The sequence below is a fragment of the Oreochromis niloticus genome, unplaced genomic scaffold (genome assembly GCF_001858045.2).
Source record: "Oreochromis niloticus isolate F11D_XX unplaced genomic scaffold, O_niloticus_UMD_NMBU tig00008098_pilon, whole genome shotgun sequence".
NCBI classification, from domain to species: domain Eukaryota; kingdom Metazoa; phylum Chordata; class Actinopteri; order Cichliformes; family Cichlidae; genus Oreochromis; species Oreochromis niloticus.
Window position 1 is genome coordinate 25,231 of NW_020328970.1, and position 20,208 is coordinate 45,438.

At 43.9% G+C, this 20,208-nt stretch overlaps 1 long non-coding RNA gene across 1 annotated transcript; it reads left to right on the plus strand.

Annotated features, from left to right (window-relative positions):
• The first annotated feature begins 393 nt into the window (after nt 1-393).
• Nucleotides 394-2,763, plus strand: LOC112845611 (uncharacterized). Its single transcript, XR_003218471.1, has 3 exons — nt 394-865; nt 980-1,083; nt 1,206-2,763. It is a non-coding gene; the product is annotated as an uncharacterized LOC112845611 (long non-coding RNA).
• Nucleotides 2,764-20,208: the final 17,445 nt, after the last annotated feature.

A 20,208-nucleotide genomic window follows, 5' to 3' on the forward strand; every position in this document is an offset into this window, starting at 1 on the left:
TATCCTGGAGGATCCTTGTGGCCTTTGGGACACACTCAGAATCCAGAATGACTCCACCTGAAATGAAGCTCAAAGGGAAAAAAGGCTTTGACTGAGCAGTTCAACTTCCAGTTATGCTGCTCTTTACAATACATTAGAAAAGTTCCCCCTTTTTTCACTCTTCACACAAACATTTGAAATATGATTTGATAAAAACAGCCGTTGGTTTATCAGATGATGAATTTGTAATTAAAACTATTTAACAGTTTGAAAAGATTTTCATATTTCTAAATGACACAGCTGCTCTTAAAAACTGCATTTCTTCTATTAAAGATTCAGTTTTATTTACACAGGCGCCAAATCACAACAACGGTCGCCTCAAGGTGCTTTATATTGTAAGGCAGACCTACAATAATACATACATGAGCAGCACTTTGGCAACAGTGGGAAGGAAAAACTCCCTTTTAACAGGAGTTTGCAAAACTGCAAATCCTTTCATGAGTCTGCAGTTGTTCAGTTTGGATTTAATTCATGATTTGTTTTTATAAAATCAAATGTAAAGATGATGCCTGCTAATGGGCGAGGACGTGCTGTCTAGTGCAGCATTACTGTAGCTGCCTACATGCCTGGAAGCTCAGTTTACTGTCTGCCTTTAATCCACAGGAATCAAATGATTCCAGGGAGATGCTGATTTACAGATGAACACAAAGCTGCGTCCAATCTGCTGATGCTGATGTAAAACCACGTCAGGTGGAGTTTCATGTGTGAGTTCAGTGTGTGGGCTGATTATGGTCTGTGGGCTGGCACGGCTTGGATGAGGAGGGAGGACATAGAAGACAATTAGAGAAGAACATGGGGGGAGCGTCACGTTTAGTTCAAATAAACGGTTGAACATTGAACAACTGAACAATGAATCATTGATGTCACACATTTGTTACTGTGGTTGGAGCTGTTTGTTGCAGGCTAACAAATATTGCTGTAAATGCACTCGTGTCTTCAGCACTCGCAGAAAGAAGGTGTGCAGATTTAGCCGCAGGCAGCCATGACGTGATGTGCATCAGACAAACTGCAATGACAGCAAATCTTGAACTTCCACTAGAAAAGGTCTCTATAAGCTGCTGGGAGGAGTTTTACCAAATGAACTCAGCAGGATGTCTCATGACTGGAATCTGCTCCAAGGTTAATAAAGATCAACTCTTTGTTTTTGCTGTTTGTGTTTCTGTAAGTGGACGAGCTGTTTGGTTTGACACAGCAGGGCTGAGCAGAAGGATCATCTGTGTGGAAAGAACATCAACACAAATATCTGCAGTTCTAAGGGCTGAAAGAAGAAAAACAATCTTTACAATCACTGACATGAAATGAGTCCATTCAACAACTTTTTGAACTCGCTGTATCAAAGGACCAAGTTGTGTGATGAAAGGCCAGCAGTGCTGTGCACTACCAAGTAAATCCATGAGCAGTGTTGCTCATATCAATACTAACACTGCTCTGTGTCACTTCTAATGGCAGTATATGTATGTATATGTAGGGGAGAGCAGTGTGTCAGCATTTATGAGATGAACCATCATCAATGTTCTGAACACATTTTAATGACACTAAATCACTGTGATGTTCACATTCTGCAATAATTAGTTAACACAATAAAAACACAGCTTTGAGCTTTTTTGGACACCTTGAATATAAATGTGCGTCTCAGTAAAACACAATGTGCTGCAGGCTACAAATAAAATAGGTGTGATAGTCACACCAAAAGCTTCAGACAGTTTTCATTGTGCATGTTTGACCTACTTTGTTTTTCCCCCAAAATATTGATGTAACACAGTCCAGTGTCTGTATAATGAACTTAGAGCATAGAAACAAAGTCTCAGTCCCATCACACTAGTATTGATCCGACACCAATACCAGCGTTGGTATCGATTGGCCACCTTTAAGGTCCAATTCATGCCTTTATTGAACAACTAATTCCTGCCTGTTCAAATGAAGTTCCTGCAGAAGCTTTAAAAGGAGCAACATTTCAGTCTGTCACACTAACACATGCTGGAGCAGCTGTTCATATTTAACATGCACATATTGTTCACAAGCAAACAAAGCGCTGCAGTTCTCCCTCTCTGTGAAGCAGCACAGTTACATGGAAAAGATAAAGCCTACAGTGGACAAGCTGCTGATCTCAGATCTGTAGGTGATGACAGAGAGCACATGTGGCTGTGCATTTATTAACACTGGGAACTGTGGGAACCAGTAGAAGAAGAAGGCTGCTTGATGATATTAAGGTAAGTGTGGAAACTTCTTCACACTGAGCATTTAAAGCCTGCTGGCTGCTCATGTTGTGAGTGTGTGTGTCCTCACTCATCAGGAGTGTGTGAAGCTTTCATGTGCATCCATCTGTTCCTGCATCAGTGTGTGTGTCCTCTATGAAAAGCTTGAGAGCTCCTCAGACCGTGCACACACACACATGAAGACCAGGCTGTGTCACAAAGTTTACACGTTTGATCCGACTGTGTGAAGAACACAACATGTGAAGCTTCAGCTTCTCTCTGTGTTTAAACACACTCACAGGCAGCCATGTGACTACCAAGCTTCAGCCAATCAGAACAAACTGGAGCAAAGTTCAACATGTTAGAAGTTAGTTTGTGCCCAGTGTGCATGTTTCATGAGTGCTGTGATAACTCTGTGTGTGCGTTTATTGAAATGGCTTTAAGATGCTTTGTTTCACTTTATTGGCAGCAGTGTTGTGACTGCACGAGCTGTGACTGAAAGGATCAGGCTGAAGGTACGAACGCCATCCGTGAGTTTCCTCTGAAGGGCGTCTGGGTGAGGCGTCCGACTGGGAGGAGACCCCGGGGCGGACCCAGGACAAGTTGGAGAGATTCAGTCTGTCGACTCATCGGGGAACGCCTCAGCGTCCCAGAAGAGCTGGAGGACGTGGAAAGAGGTGTGAGCGTGTGCGCTGAGACCGCCGCCCCCGTCAGATATCAGGATTTTTCTATAAAACCAATTCCTGTAGAAATGACATCATTACTGTGGGAATGTTGTCAAATATTCCAGCACGACTGGATTGACAGATGAACACGAGGAGGAACTTTGTTTGCTGTGAACTCACCAGAACAGGAAACTGATGACATCCATGAGCTGCTGTAATCCTGAGAGCTGATTTCAAAAAGCGTGAAATGTCCCCGACGCTCAGACCTGACGGGTCTGTGGACTGTTTGAAGGAAGCGTGGACTGTGATGTTCTCCTCACTGAAGCAGATTCAAACTCATATGGACACAGAACACAACCATGATGTCAGCGTGACCCAGGTCTCATTGCTGAGTGACATTTCCTACTGTTTAATGGTCAGTGAACACGCCACGGTGATGTTGATGTGGGCGTGGCAGCCACACACTGCAGTTGTGGATTTCCTCTGTGTGCTGGAACTTTGTTTCAAAGTAGTTATGATGAGTTTATAAAAATGTGTGTGAGTGAAACTGATGAGTGTAATGTGCTGTCAGAGTGAGGAGTCACTTTGAAGCTGTGTCCAGGAGTTATTGTGATCACACAAACTCCTCTGGTGAGTTGGTCTGATGCACATTCATGGTTAGTGCTGCCCTGTTATACCTCAGTAACACAACTGCTGTGATGTTCACTGTCAGCCATCCTGTAACGTATGAGTGAGATTATTAGTAGATTATTAGCTCTCTGCCAGCAGATTAGAGGCTAAGCAGGCCTGAGCACTACAGCTGGCTGTGAGTACAGATGTGTAACAGCTGCATGAACTTAAACATCATCAGATATTTGAAACCAACCGTTTCTGCCACAACAGAAAAATACATTTTCTTTGCTGGATTTGATTTGTTTCTAAATCTATGTCAGCTCCAGATATTAGTGATCGGTCTCATTGATTACTGATAATTGTCCACATCAGTCCGTCTTTATTTTTAAGGCTGCTGATATTATGATAAAGAAGCTCAAAGACTTACTGACACACAGAGGCAGCTGTCACAGCTGTTTGAAAACCTGAGTTTGTAGAAGAACTTTGCAGAAACAAAAACACAGCTCAGTCTTGGATTCAGATTTTGACTTCAAAGCGACACTTTCATCGGGAAGTTGAAATGAGACGTGTTTAATAAACTGGCACATTTCTTTCTCCTGTTTTTACAAAGCTCTCATTTTGGTGACATCATCAAAGAAAACACACCTTTCACCTCCCCCGACGGTTTTTGGGCTCTGACTATTTCCTGGATCCTTTTAATGGACTTAAAGTGGCCACGTTGTGTAACACGGATCCTTTCAGCTCCTTCTGGAGATGATTCCAGGAAAAAGATGGAGCTCATTGAAAAGACTCTGATTGTACTGATAAACTCTTTTGCAAGAATATCAGATTACTCAATTAACTGGTCAAAATCTACAGTCCTTCCGATTAATTGCTCCTTCCATAATTCCTCTTCTTCTCCACTGCAATCGGGAAATATAAAATATTTAGGTATTAATGTTTCTCCCAAGCTTGCAGATCTAACTAAATTAAACCATATCCCACTTTTAAAGAAAGTAGAAGGTGATCTGGCTAGGTGGAAATGTCTACCCATATCACTCATGGGAAGGGTTGCCGCTATAAAAATGATGGTATTACCAAAAATAAATTATTTATTCTCAATGATCCCAACTAAACCGCCGCAAGATTGGTTCAGATCTCTAGATTCATATATGTCCAAATTCCTTTGGAAAAATAAGCCCCCACGTATAAGCTTAAAAACACTACAAAAGACCAAGGATAAAGGAGGATTAGAACTACCTAACTTTCAGCACTACTTCTTAGCCAACAGGCTTCAGTTTATCTCAGGATGGCAAAAACATACCCTCTTAGATGAACCTTGGCTAGATGTAGAACAAGCACTTTGCAATAATCTAGAGATTTCAGATCTACCATTTATCAGCTCAAACATTCAACGACATGAATGCTTCAAAAGCGTCAACATCAGCTCCTCGCTGACAGCGTGGTGGGAGTTTCTGAAGTTGACAGAGTCTTCATTAATCCCATGCAAACGTACACCTATCTGGAACAACCCTGACATATTACAAAACAATAATATGATAAACTTTTCAGATTGGAGTAGTAAAGGAATCAAATATTTAGAACATATACTAGAAGGAACAGAATTTATTTTATTTGACAGACTAGTTACACAATATGGGATCAACAAGAAAAGATTTTTAGAGTATCAACAAATTAAATCCATAGTAAAAAAGAGATTTAAACCGGGTCAAGTTGAGCTACAAAAACCACCAAGTGTGGTTCAATTTCTTACTCTTAAAACCCCCAAATTACTATCTAAAATATACAGAATGCTTTCTAAAACAGATGAATCAATATCACTTCCTATTGCAAAATGGGAAGCGGATTTATCAGTTAACTTAGACCAAAACTTCTGGTCTCAGATTTGCTTAAAAACCTTTCATCTAATTAGAAATCCCAGTCTTCAATTAATTCAATACAAAATACTACATAGAGTGCACTGTACAGGTCATCGGATGTTCAAGATGGGCTTTACGTCTACCAACAACTGCTCACACTGCCAAACCAATTCACCGGACAATTATATCCACGCTCTTTGGTTCTGTCCACCAGTTCAGAAGTTTTGGCGCGAGATATGTGAAGACTTATCAAAGTGTCTGAAATGTAACATTCCAACTTCCCCTTTAGTGTGTTTGTTGGGCAGCTTAGATAATGTCACTACAGAAAAGAATATAGCCCATATGGTTTTCACTGCCCTATGCATAGCCAAGAAAACAGTCCTCATGAACTGGAAAAATAAAAATAATCTTAATTCTAACCAATATAGAAATTATCTATTAGATCACATTAGTCTTGATACAGCCTCTGCCACCACATCAGATCAATTGCTCTGGGCTCCTTTGATCAGCTCCATCATCTAGTGGGGGTGGGGGGTCATAGTTTGGTCCCACCTTCACTGTTGTGATTGGTGTGGGGGTAGGGACAGGCTTAGGGCATCGGGGGGTTCCCCGGGACCATCTTCCTTGGAGGGCTCAACCCGGGGTAGCGGTCATGGCCAATTAGCGGCTCTGTTGGCTCTTAGGTGACGCTTTCCTCGTGGCTGCGTGCAGCAGGGCTAGGGGAGGGTCTGTGCTGACGGACGTGGGTTACTGACCTGGTAGCCTGGCTGCCCCTGGGTGGGTCTGGGATGGGCGTGAGGTTCTGGGGGCGCTCTGTCTCTGGGCTGGGGCCCTGGCCAAGCCTCAGGGGCTTGGGTCCTGGTTGGTGTGTTGCCGGGGTTGTGGGCGGGTGGGTGTATGGGGGCCCAGTCCTGGCGCAGGGTGCCGCCTGTGCATCGAACCACCTGGGGGCTCTTCAACTGGTGGGGAGGTTGTCACATCCTGCAGGAGCCTTCCTCTCTTCAGGAACTCTCTCTGCAGGAGGGGGAGATACAGGAGAGGTGGAGGAAGATCTCAGCCTGGGCGTCTATTGTCTTGTGTAGTCTGGAAGATGAGTGGATGATGGGGTGGGTGCAGTTTTCTCTGTGGTGGGGTCAGGTGGACTGTCCCGGGCTCTCTCAGGGTACCTAGACCCGGGGCTTAGAGTACGCTTGGGGAGTGTGATTGTGTGTACAGTGTCTATTTATGTCTGTCTCCACGTTGGGTGAGTGTTGAGTAATTGTATATGAGAGCATGAGGGTGGGAATGGATGTTTGTATCTGTGTGTGCCTGTATGTCTGTGTCTATATGTCAGGTTGGGTATCAGACCCCACCTCTCTGGGGACATCTCAGGCCCTCCAAGGTTTGGAGGCCTATCTCCCCCCACCACTTCCCCTGCCGGTGGCAGACGCCCTCAGACATCGGTGCATTGGTGGCTCTTTGTGTCCGGGGGTGGGCGCCCGGGTACCCACCGGCTCACTCCTTGGCGGCTGCTTATCGGGGCCTGGAGCCTGGGGCTCGCTCGGGCCACTTCGGGGATGGGGTGCCCTCGGCCTCTCGGCCCGGGGCTCGGTCACTCAGGCACAGCTGGCTGCCGGCGGAGCTCACAGGCACGTCACTGCAACCCCCCCTGGCTTCTGCTCCGCGGCTGCTGAGTGACCCCTCATCTGGGACTCTCCTCAGCTCTTTCTGGGATAGTGGCGCGGCTGCCCCTCTGTTGGTCTTCCTTGGTCTCTTGTGTTCTGGGGGCCTCTGGATGTCTGGAGTTTTGATCTCCTCCATACCTGCTTCATGCCCTGGAGGACGGGGCTGTGGCCCCCCACACCCTCTAGCAGATCATTACATGAAGGAACCTTTTAAAAACAAGCGCGTTCATGCTCACAGGTGTACACACGGGTGATCACACACACAAACTACACCCTTTTGGGCTCTTACCTCAAAGCACACTGTGCACTGTCGATCTCACGTGCTGCACCATAATGTTTAATATTTAGTATTTACTGTCATATTCCCATAGATCATTGTGATCTTGTTTATTACTCCCGTCTTCTTCTGCTTGCTCTCTTTTTTCTTTCTCAACAGGTGATCCAGGTGATCGATATGTATTTTTTGTCTGTTGGTTTTTGTTTTTTGCCCTTTTTCCCCGTCCCTCTTCTCAGGGTTTTTTTTTTTTTTTTTTCTTTCCCTCTTTCTTTCCACCAGTCAAGTCTGTCCCGTATTCAGCAAGTGAAAATAAAATAAACAATAAAAGGTGAATCAAATGGACCATTACGGCAAGGCTGGGATGGTCCATTTGGTAAAGTAAATCCGTTGGGCATCTTTCTTCGCCTTTAGACAATAATTCTGATGGCAAAAGAACCAAACGGGACAGGTCAAAAAAAAAAAAAGAAAAAAAAAAAGAAAAAAGAAAAGACTGTGAGCACAAACATTAAAATCCTGTGAGAGCGAAGCCTGAACTGATTCTGCTTTTTCCTCATGAATGTTCACAGATAAGAGGAGAGATTCAGAGAGGAACCAACCAATGTGAAAGTGAGAGACAGACGGAGACAGCAAGGAAGGAAAGTGAAAGGTTTCCAGGATCAGACGAGTTCAGGTGGATTCATAAAGAGAGATCAGCAATAAAAGGAATGAAGTGTTTCCTCAGCTGGAGGCAGAACCAGCAGCTGGACTGTTTCCCCACAGCTGGACTCACAGGTGAGACACCTGCAGCTTTACTGACACCCAGTGGACGCAGCAGGAAACTGCAGCAGCTCAGACAGTAATTCAAGTGTTTATTCAGGGCTGCTGTGGCTCATTAAAAACTCTGAAATTCAAATAAATGAAGGTCTTCAAATGTTTCATATTTCCCCAAAATCATTAAATGAAAGATTTTTCAGACTGGAAGGAAAAATAAAGCCAAGAAGATTTTTTTCAGTCAGTTTTTAAAGTTTGACTCGCTCAGCGTCTCTCCTCTTATCACCGCTGATCAGACACATTTATTTATTTGAAGATGCAGTTAGCGGCTGACACGCTGATGATGCTCAGTAGATCTGATCTTTGTATCTGGATTTATTTGACAGGGACAGTGTTCATGTTCATGGACATCAGGATAAAAACAGAAGATGGAAACCTGCCAGATTTGAGCTAAACTGCTCATTTCCATGTGTAGTCCCTGGGCAGGTCACATGACTCTATCCAACATACAAAGACACACAGACACACAAGAAAAGCCAGAGAAACAAAGACAAATCCAAACAATCCATCATACTGAGTTAAAGTGATCACAGGTCTGCTTTGTTGGAGATGAGCCTTCAAAGTGGAACATGTGGACTGTTCCTTTATTACTACCACTGAAGGCCACGCCCCTCTGGTCATGTGATCTTGTGGTTTGTAGGATGATCCACCTGTGCTTCCTCTCCTCTCTCCTCCACCTGTTACAGTGAGGGAACGTCCTCCATGATGGAGGAGCTGCTGGAAAGTGCTGAGAGTTTCCTCCAGAGTGAGACCTCTGTCACAGTTCAGAGGATCTACGGCAGCAGAGACCTTCATGGACACTAAAAGTCTCAAACACACAACAACAACATCACACTGACTCCACTCTGACATCACTGATCAATAATCAAAGAACACACAGATCAAACTGATTGATCAGCCATCAGAGGAGTCGGATCAATGGAGCTGCTTCTGTTCCTGATGTCCCCTGTTTGATCCTGGACCTGAACTCTCCCTGCAGAGGAGACACAAGACAGTCAGAGACACACACACACACACACACACACACACACACACACACACACACACACACACAAATAATCAAACAAACAAACCTTTGACTTTGAGCTGCACAGTTTTATATCTAAATCGTCCGTTCCTCCTCACTTCACACACATATCTCCCACTGTCTCTCTCTGTGGGGTGTTTCAGGGTCAGACTGAGGTCTCCAGTTTTCAGCAGGTCTTCATTCATCTTCGTTCGGTCTCTGTAAACCTGGTGCTGTTCTTCAGGCTGGTCAGAGCCGTTCTCATACAGGTGGACCTTCCTGTATTCAGGTTCATAGCGTTCCCATGCCACTTCAGCATCTTCAGGCAGGTTTTGTGTGGTTTTGAGGGGCAGCTGGACAGACTCCGCCCCCTCCTCCACCTCCACCTGACAGACTGAGAGGACAACAAACACAACATGAGTTGTACAAAGTGTGATTGGTGTTGACAGAGCAGCATCATGTGACTCTTGTTCTGCACTAAATGAAGCGATGGAGTGGCGCCTCCTTCAGGCAGAGAAACAGCTCATGGAGAGAAATAATTATTAGAGCAAAAACAAGAGTGGAGCTGCAAATAAGGCCGAGAGGAACGCTGCAGAAAACTGTTCATGTGTGAATTCATCACTTCATAGATTTATTTGAGCACTAAAATCAGAGCTGCTTCTATTTCTAATATGACAGCTGTACATTAGAGCTGGAACACTTTAAATGTGAGCCATAAAAACATGATACTCTACAAGTGCATTCAGCTCTGACACTGTCACATCATGAAGGAGACATGGAAATCACTTTGTTACACAAATCAAAGTCAAATCAATTCTATTGATGGAATATTGTGTGATCAATAGACTGATCAGTTTCTAATCTGTCATCTATCAGCTGGAAATCCAGCAGTGTCAAACAGACTTGGCAGCAGATTAGGACCAAACACAAACACATTGAGACTTTTTCTTCATCAGCAGTTGCAGGTAAATTGCAGCAACAATGCGACTCAGACAGTTTCTCTATAACTGCAGGGCTTCCTGCGCTGCTGTTAGTCAGATACGGATCAACAGGTTGTGGATAGAAAGCAGATTCCTTCAGCAGAGGATCCATATCACACTTGAAGCATGTCGTCGGGAAACAATCAGTGAAAATGGGACACTTTGAGCCAATTTGAGCCTCAAACTCTGAACATAACCTGCTGCAGACCAGCTGATGTGTTCAGTTACCATGGTGAGGAATTTCACAATAAAGGAGGCGTACGCTCTGTCGTTTCCCGGCCCGACGCTCTGGGACATTTTAGACAAGTTTCCTGGCAGAATACGATCCCGTCCGGAGGCCGACACCATCCTTATCCACATGGGCACAAACCGGATTCCAAACAGCGCTCCCACTTCCTCAAACTGGACTTTGTGTGTCTTTGTGAGGCTGTGAAACAAGCCCACCATAGTGTTTGTATCTCCGGCCCCACTCCCACCTGTGGCCGTGGGGCGTTTGGGCGGCTGCTCGGCCTCCACACCTGGCTCTCCTCTGTGTGTGACTCCCACAGCCTGGGCTTTAGAGACAACTTCAATGTTTTCTGGGACAGGAGGCATCTTTCTGCAGCAGATGGGCTCCACTTCAACCAATCAGGAGCCAGATAATCTCTGCTAACATATCATATGGAGTCCAGCGTGCAGGAAACACTCCATCAAGTACCTGTCCACACCTGCCCACACCTGCTGACCGCTCCGTCACTGACTGACGTCCCCCAGGTCCTAGTCCCTATCATCTCAGTTCCACTCTAAACACTAATACATGTTCAGCTGGACTCGGAGCCTCTGGAGACATTTTGGATATTCCAGTCATAATAACTAACAGGACAGTTTGTGCAAGGTGGAGAAAATCTGCTGCATCATCCCATTGATGAAGCATTCAGCTCCACCCTACAGTTTCTCTGCTGCCTCCATCCACCTTGGTTCACTTTGCTCTTCTTAATGTTGGAGCTCTGAATTGTCAGGCTTTTATTCTGAAGGATTTTACAACTTCCCCTCAGCTTGATTTGATGTTTTGAACAGAAACATGATGAAATCTGGAGAGGACTGTCTAGTCTGTGAACTCTGACCCCACATGTGATTGTTTCAGTCAGCCCAGAGAAAGTGGCTGGGTGGGTGGAGCTTTGGCTTCAAATGCTCCCCTATTAAGGTGGATGAAGGGTGTAGTTTGGAGGTGCTGCTTGTTAAAGTGTGAAACAGCTCCTATCTGTGCAGGTATCTCCGCCCTCCTAAGACTCCATCAGAGTTGGAGCTCTCAGATGTTTCCTGCTCCATGGTTCTTATGTGTGATCACATGATCTGAGCTGCTGATTTTAAGATCCATGTTGATGATCTTACTGACTCATTTGCCACAGAGTTCCTCAGTACAGTAAATTCATTGGTTTCAAACAGCGTGTTGTTGGCCTACATATAACTGTGGGCTTCAGTATGAACTCCAGGCTTTGAGCTGATGTGTTTCTATCTGATCATTGATGGATTCTGTTTGAGATCATTTTTCCAAGTGATCAGGCAAAAGAAGCTGTGTCAGTACGCTGACGCTCTTTTCATGAGGAAACAGGAGAAACATGTTCATCAGTGTTTCCTACCACCACTGGTATTCCTCCTCCCTCACACACACAAACACTCTGAATGATCTGAACCTCCTTTGTACATCCACTTTAGATTCAACTGCACCTTTTAAGATCAGGACTAAACGTGGTGCTCGCTCGCTGCCCTGGATTCACAAAGACATTCACAGTCTGAAAAGACAATGCCGGAGGGCAGAAAGGAGACGGAAGAAGGTGAATCTTCAGCTCCGTCATCAAGAAATGAAAGCATGAACGACTGCTTTCAATGAACAGGTGAACGAGGCGAGGGCCGGCTATTTCTCTCCTTTAATTCATTCTAATAAGCACAGCCCAGAGCTCTTTGGAGCTCAGTGGAGCGTCTTTGACATCCTGCAAGTTTTCATCAGATTACGGCATCGAGTGAGGAACGTCTTCACTTTCTAAACTTTCTGAAGGATCAAATGAATGAGAGGAAATCCAAACAGCAGCTCCTGATTCTTTTCTTGATGTCCCCGACCCCAGCCACAATATCTGATCTTCTTTTCTGCCAGTCTCTGTGGAGGAGCTTTGAAGGACTGTGGCACAACTGAAACGCTCATCAAGCTGTGTAGATATGATTCCTCCAAAGTTCCTGAGTGAAGTTTGGGATGTCCCTGCCCCTCGGCTGCTTCCAATAATGAACACTTGTCTGTCCTCTGGCTGTGTCCCAGAATACTTAAAGACAGCCTGTGTGCAAGCACTCATCAAAGATCCAGCCTCCATCCTTCTGACTACAACAATTACAGAGCCAGCTCAAAGTTTCCTTTTAGAGCAGAACTTTTGGAGAACACTGTCTGTCTGAAGCTTCTTGAAGCGTTACGTCCATGCTAGAACTCCACTTTGACTCTGACTGTGGATCCTGCTGAAGCTTCTCCAAATAGTGGAGAAATGAAGACCTCCACAAGATCAGCAGACCCAGCTCAACAATGTCTGCAGGTGCTAACAGGTCAATCTTTGAGACGCTGAATGTTCCCAGTTTCCTGCTGTGAAACTAGAAGTGATGACTATTATTGTAACAGCACTACAGCTGGAACCGCTGACAGGGCTGGAGATGAACTGGATTCTGATTTCAGTCACAGTTTTGGCTTTCAGTCGTCATCAAAACACTTTGTTTCATTCATGTTGCTCTGAAGCTTTCCTTTCTTCTCATTTACGTGTTATGAACCAATCACAGCCCTTTCCTTTACAGCGCTCTGCTTTCACCCCTCCCTAAAAGCCCAAATTCACTCTCAGTTTAGTTCAGCTGGAGCCAAGATGACACAGAGAGCCTTTGGTCCATGAGATCTATCTAGGAGACATCAGTAACATCAGGTTTGTGTGAGCCGTCCTGTAGAACGCTTACATACAGCTGCTTCTGTCTCTGATCTCTGAGTATCTCTCAGCTTCAGCTGGGACTCCACCCAGGTGTTGGTTGGTCGGCATTTGACAACATCCAAATGACTGGATCAAAGTGTTTGAATGATCTCAGCAACTTTAAAACTACTGATATTTATACATTTACATTTATTTACAAAAACAAAACTATTGATTTGATCCAAACTCAAATCATGCCAGAGGCTTTTATTTTGAAGTTAGGATCATTTTTAATGGTCTTCTTAGTCTGTTCATTTAAACACACAGTTGCTCCGCCTGACATTTTTGGCTTTTAGATCAAAACAACAAAAAATTTGAATTATTTGAATGAACTGAAAATAGATTCAAACTAAAAACTTTTAGAGAATAAACTCCTGCATGACCTCTGACCTTTGACCTGTATCTACAGCACTGACCTCTGACTTTCAGCTCCACTTGTTTCTTCACGATGTTTCCCTCCCTGCTGTAGACGGTGCAGGTGTAGGTCCAGTTGTCCCAGTCTGTGGGGTATTTCAGGGTCAGACTGAGGTCTCCAGTTTTCAGCAGGTCTTCATTCATCTTCGTTCGGTCTCTGTAAACCTGATGCTGTTCTTCAAGCTGGTCAGAGCCGTTCTTATACACGTGGACCTTTGCATTGTTATCCTTCCACTCCACTTTAACATCTTCAGGCAGGTGAAGTGTGGTGTTGAAGGGCAGCTGGACAGACTCCACCCCTGAATCCACCTCCACCTGGGGGACTGAGAGGACAACAAAGCACAACATGAGCTTGGATGGAGACATTTGTGTTGACTCTAACAGGCTGAATGCTGCTGCTTCACTGGGAGAAGTACACTACACTGCATTAGAAAAACTGCTGCTTTCAAGTGCAGAGCAACAAACTATTTGAACTGATCCAACTTTATTAACACAGACAAAGATTTGTGGATCAGCTGCTGTTTGCTGCTATAGATATAATCAGTGATGGGAATAAAGGTGTTACTTTTTTCAGTAACGATTAATCTAAATAATTATTATTCCTATCGTTACAGTTACTAACAAGAAAATGCAGTGCGTTACTATTTTTCAACACACACACACACACACACACACTCGATTGAAGCTGTCTTCAGTTTACTGGGAGGTAGGATGGCAAAACAATCGCACAAGTGGTTCTAATTGACTGAGTAAGAATTAGGTAGTAAACCAATCAGAGGTAGACTTGGGCGGATGTTCACATACAAACAGATAGCACAGTAACAAAAGTCATGGAGAGCCCGGATAATTCGAAGGTAGCCTTTTTAAGTGGAGGTACAGACATTATTTTTCTCTCAAAGAGATAAACGACAGGAATCTGTATGTGAAATGTAACCTATGCCCTGGAACAAAGTGCCTTTCAACGTCACATGCTTCAACAAAACTGGTCGCCAAGAACGAAGGTGTTGATGCTAGCAGGCGCGGCTCAAACCCAGGTGTGGCTAACATGAGCTCAGCAAGCGATGGAGATGTAGCGACGCAATCCAACCAGTCTAAGCTTGATTTCTCTTCTCCACAAACATTTGTGACTGTGACACAGACTGAATTACACAAATTGATAGCCAGGTATGTCGTTGAGAACATGCCTTACCAACAGTCGAGTCAGATTCCTTCAAGTCTCTTTTTGCCAAAGTACCAGCAAGAGGAGGGGGTCAGCCAGCCATGCAGAAAGACTTTTTCCAAATACAGGTTCAAGGTTTAAAAAGACATTTTATGAGTTAGAATACGTCTCTACTACAGCAGACATCTGGACTGCATTTAATAAAAGCTATCTTGGTGTAACAGTACATTGGATAATCCACACAGCATGCAGAGAGAGAAAGAAGCACTGGCATGCAGAAGATTCCAGGGTCACCATACGCATGACAATATTACTGTTTAGATTGACAACATTCACTGACACTATGGCATATCCCACAAAATAACATCAACTGTGACAGACAATGGCTCTAATTTTGCTAAGGCCTTTGAAAAGTACCAGCCAGTTGAGGAGGAAGACTCTGAAAATGATGAGGATGAGGTAACTTTTACAAACATGAACGATGCCTTAAAAAACAGTGTTGGTGATGATAATGACAACGATGAAAATGTAGGTGTGATGATCACTCTGCTGCCACACCAGAGATGTGCATCACACAAAAGTCTTGTTTCTTGTAATGATGTTGACAAGTGGCTACTTTCACAAACAGAAACAAAGGCCTTATATAGAAGCGCTACCACAAAGTGCACAGGGTTGTGGAACAAGGCCAGTCATTCAACAGTGGCTGCAGAGAGAGTGGATGGCATTATTGGAAAGAAACTGCTACTTCCTTGCACTACAAGATGGAATTCGTTTTATGATTCCTTGGCTCGAATCTGTGAGATTTTTCTTGTTGAGCTGAACGCCATCTTCTCCAAGTTTGGGTTGACAGCCATGACAGAGCGAGAACATCAGTTCATCAGGGAGTACTGCACTGTCATGAGGCCACTTACAGTGGCGCTGGACATTCTTCAGGGAAAAGACAACACTTTTTATGGGATACTTCCACCCACATTGGAGACATTGATGTTTAAGACCCTGGAGTTGAGCAGTGGCCTGCAAATTCTTAATACCACCATAAACGGTAGTAACCAGACCGAAAAGCAGCGCACATTTCGGTGCTTTATTTCGGTGCTTTTATTTCCTGAGCCAATTCTAGCCAATCATTTTGCATTTCCGAGGATAGTAGGCGGGGCCAGGTACGTACGTTCTTTTAGAGCAGAGCTACAGATTAAAAATGCCCAAGGCGAAGCGGTCAAAACTGAACTAGCAAACACCGTCGTAGTCACATGCAGCTGTCTTCTTGTTTGATGGCAGATACTCCCTTCACTCTGCCCAAGTTCAAACTACGTTGGCTGCGGACACAAGAAAGGATGGACAAGGCCAAGGCAAGTCTGCTGGCAGAGTGCTGGAAAATTGTCCTTGACAAAGACCAGTGAGCAGGTACCAGCACACCAACATGCCAACTTAGCACAGACTCAGCCACAGAGGATGACTTTTTTTCCTTTGAAGAATAAAAAGAATAAAAAGAATAAAAAATAAAAATACAAGTGAATTGCACATTTCAAGTATTAAAGTCTATTGCACCGTTGACTATTTAACAAAAGTATTGCACAGTGAAGTGAAGAGGCACTACAGCTTAGTTGTTCCCCCCTCTGTCCTCCTGTTTCCCCTCCCTCTCCCCTCCAGAGAGGAGTTAAACAGTCTGATGGTGTGTGGGACAAAGGAGTTTTTAAGTCTGTTGGTTCTTGTCTTTGGGAGAAGCAACCTGTCACTGAACAGACTCTTCTGTTTGTTTATGGCCGTGTGCAGAGGATGCCCAGCATTGTTCATAATGTCCATCAGTTTTTTTAGTGTCCTTTTCTCTGCCACTGACACCAGAGTGTCCAGCTTCATGCCGACCACAGAGCCAGCCTTCCTGATCAGTTTCTCCAGCCTGGATGATCCTTCTTTGCTGTGCTGCTCCCCCAGCACACCACAGCATAGAAAAGTACTCCAGCAACCACTGACTGGTAAAACATCCTCAGGAGCTTCCTGCAGATGTTAAAAGACCTCAGCCTCCTGAGGAAGTACAGTCGGCTTTGGGCTTTTTTATACAGGTGCTCTGTGTTGCATGACCAGTCCAGTTTATTGTCCACCCACAGCCCGAGGTACTTGTACTTGTTGACCACCTCCACCTCCTCCCCCTCTATCTGAACCGGCAGTGGACCTTCTCTGGACCTCCCGAAGTCCACAACCAGTTCCTTAGTCTTTGAGGTGTTGAGTTGCAGGTGGTTTGTGTGACTCCATGCGACAAAGTTCCTCACCAGACTTCTGTACTCCTCTTCCTGATCATCCCAGATACACCCCATGATGGCTGTGTCGTCTGCAAACTTCTGAATATGGCATAATTCAGAGTTGTAGCAGAAGTCAGAGGTGTACAGGGTGAAGAGAAGAGGGGACAGCACAGTTCCCTGTGGTGCTCCCGTGCTGCTGACCACAGTGTCAGATGTGATGTTCTTCAGCCTGACGTACTGTGGTCTGTCAGTGAGGTAGTCGGAGATCCAAGCCACCAGGCAGGGGTCCACCTGCATCCTGTTCAGTTTTTCCTGAAGCAGACAGGGCTGGATGGTATTAAAGGCACTGGAAGAGTCAAGAAACAGGATCCTGACCGTGCCTTTTCCCCCATCCAGGTGTGAGTGAGCTCTATGCAGGAGGTACAGGATGGCATCCTCAACTCCGACACCCGCCTTGTATGCGAACTGTAGTGGGTCCTGGCAAGGGCGTCGATTTGGTATGGATGGAAGGGCCATGTCCCCACCAATATCCAGCGATTATTGAATTGTCCCCACCAATAATTTGATCTCTTCGAGTAAAGAAATACAAACCCGATAGAAAAAAAAAAACGATCTGTCAACGTCTCATTCACCCAGCGGTGCAGAAAGAGTTAAATTACGTTCTCTACCTGAGTCCTACCTCATGTGACAAATACGGCCAATGTGATTGGCTGTGCCTATCAGCGAGCTCTGTTTAGTTTTAGCAGCGGCAATCCTGCGCTGCGAGGACCTGCAAGGAGGAGAGGAGGACGGCAGCAAAAAGGAAGAATCTGGATATAAGAAAGTATTTTTCAAAGAAACCTGTAAGTCACTTAAAGTCAAGTTCACTCATAAAATGTGTCCGTCATAATAACGTTACAGGCAATACCAGGCCGTACATGCCAACCCTCCCGATTTTTCCGGGAGAATCCCGAATTTCAGTGCCCCTCCCGAAAATCTCCCGGAGCCACCATTCTCCCCAATTTCTCCCAATTTTCCACCCGGACAACAAAATTGAAAAACCATATCCTAGATTGGCCCAGCCAATTCCAGTTTCCAACAATAGCTGCTACTACTGCAGCTACTTAGTATTAATATTACTCTCATTACTCTTTCTGGGTCGCGAAATAAACTTTTAACATATTTTCAGGCGAGAATGTAGCTGTGTAAACTTCAAATAACTTAAACATGTTATTGTTTAGCCTTTTTCAGTGTTTTATTTGTTCGTGAGTAAATCAGTTTGGCTGAGATTAAAGTTATTAGATTAGATTGGATTAAATAAAACTTTATTAATCCCTCGGGAGGGTTCCTCCGGAGTTTTCACACAGCTGAATAAATGTCAAACAGAAAACTGATTAAACAGAAGTGTGAGATGGTCGAGAATCTACGCAAGCGTCCGGTTATATTTTATTTTATTTAGACAGCAAGGAGCAGACGGCAGAGGTGACGTAATTATGAAGGCTAGACCCCCCAATTTCACAGTCGCTCATTTCCAGTCTACCTGGCTTTCGGAGGACCCGGCCCACTTAGACCGCGAAGGCCGGGTCCTCAGGTGGACGCAGCCTCTGAATTTGGACACCCCCGGCCTGTGACATTAAACTTATTTTTTTCCGATAAGTAAACACTGTAAAAACCCGTTTGAATATCTCCCTAATTCTGAGGTCTCAAGGTTGGCAGGTATGTGCTAGGCTTTGGCCCACATCAGTCTAAAACGGTATGTAACCATGAAAAAAGTGTTGCCATGTCCACCAGGACAGTATAGTATAGACAGTAGAATAGACTCCTTCACATAGTGGACATTGAGTTGTTGTGTGGGGCACCAGTAGTCCATGTCTGTTGCTGTAACAGTAGTTCATGTTTAGAATAAAAAATGCCAGCTCACTGATTTAATAGGCAATAGTGCCTAAAATGTTGCATAATTTTGCTGAGAGATCTTTTACTTTGTGGTAATCTTAGATGAGTAGTTTTATGGACAAAAACAAGCAGGTCATTCAGTGTTCCCTTAGTACTAATGTGTAAGAGATGTTGGTGCACTATAACTGAAGTAATGTTGTTAAGTCCTTAAAGTCATATTCTTTTATTGTCATGACTGTATTTGAGGCTATTTTTAATTTTGTATGATACCTGATTTATATGGAATATGGCTGAAGTAAACTAATGTCTATAATCAGTCATTTATTTAATGGTAATTTAACATTATATAATTCACATATAAAACTATGAATTGTAATTTTAAATGGTTTAAAAGCATGTAGAATAGCATATGTAGGCAAGTATATTTCTCCTTTTTTTATCAAGAAGCAAAGACAAAAAGGAAAAAAAAAAGAAACAGGGCGGGGTTCGGTGGTTGAATCATCCGTCCCCACCAATGCCAAAACCAAATCTACGCCCTTGGGTCCTGGGCATGTTGCACCTGTGGTCGGAGGAGGTTGAGGAAGAGCCGCTCTAAAGTCTAGGACCGCTCTAGGACGACACCTCTGCTACTGCAGAAAGTCAAGTCATAGATTATTTCAAATCAGGATCACATAGATTAGACTCTCTGAGTAGATATGCACTGATAAAGAATATTTCACTCAGATACAATGCAGCCACGCCATCCAGTGCACCAGTAGAAAGACTGTTTAGCCTGGGAAAGCTCGTCTTCTTTCCAAAGAGGAACAGACTTTCTGATGAGAAATTTGAGAAAAACCTTATTTTGAGATACAACCACTGGTTTAATGGCTAGGATGAATGGATGTAAGGGGTTTATGGATGTGGCAAATACAAATTTTCCATGTTTTAAAAAAGCAGAGGACATTAAAACAGGACTCGCTAATATGCCTCTACTCCAAGAACAGCACATTTGACTTCAAATAGATTGTAAATAGCCATGGAGTTGAAACTTTGTATTATCTGTTTACATTTTTATACCTTATAGAAAATGTTTTAGTTTTATTATACATTGTATTTTTTCAGTGTGAAATTGAAATCACCTCAACTATTTACTTTTGCATGGAGGAGAATACTTGTTTAGCCAGAGTTGTCGAAAACTGTTACAGTTTGGCTCATTTAATTTGTACTACATTTCTTAAAAAGCACAACTTAGTTTAATACTTATTTTATAGCCAGTTGCAGCCTGTTAATGTACAATAAATATCAATGGTTTTGACACGTCTGTTGTGTTTTATTGTATTATTTATGACAAATTTAAAAAAGACTTCTCTCTACAATTATAAAATATTATCGGATTGGTATTTTGTCATATTATCACAGTAACATTTAAATAGTTTGTATACATATATATTTATGTTTACTGTTAGTTACT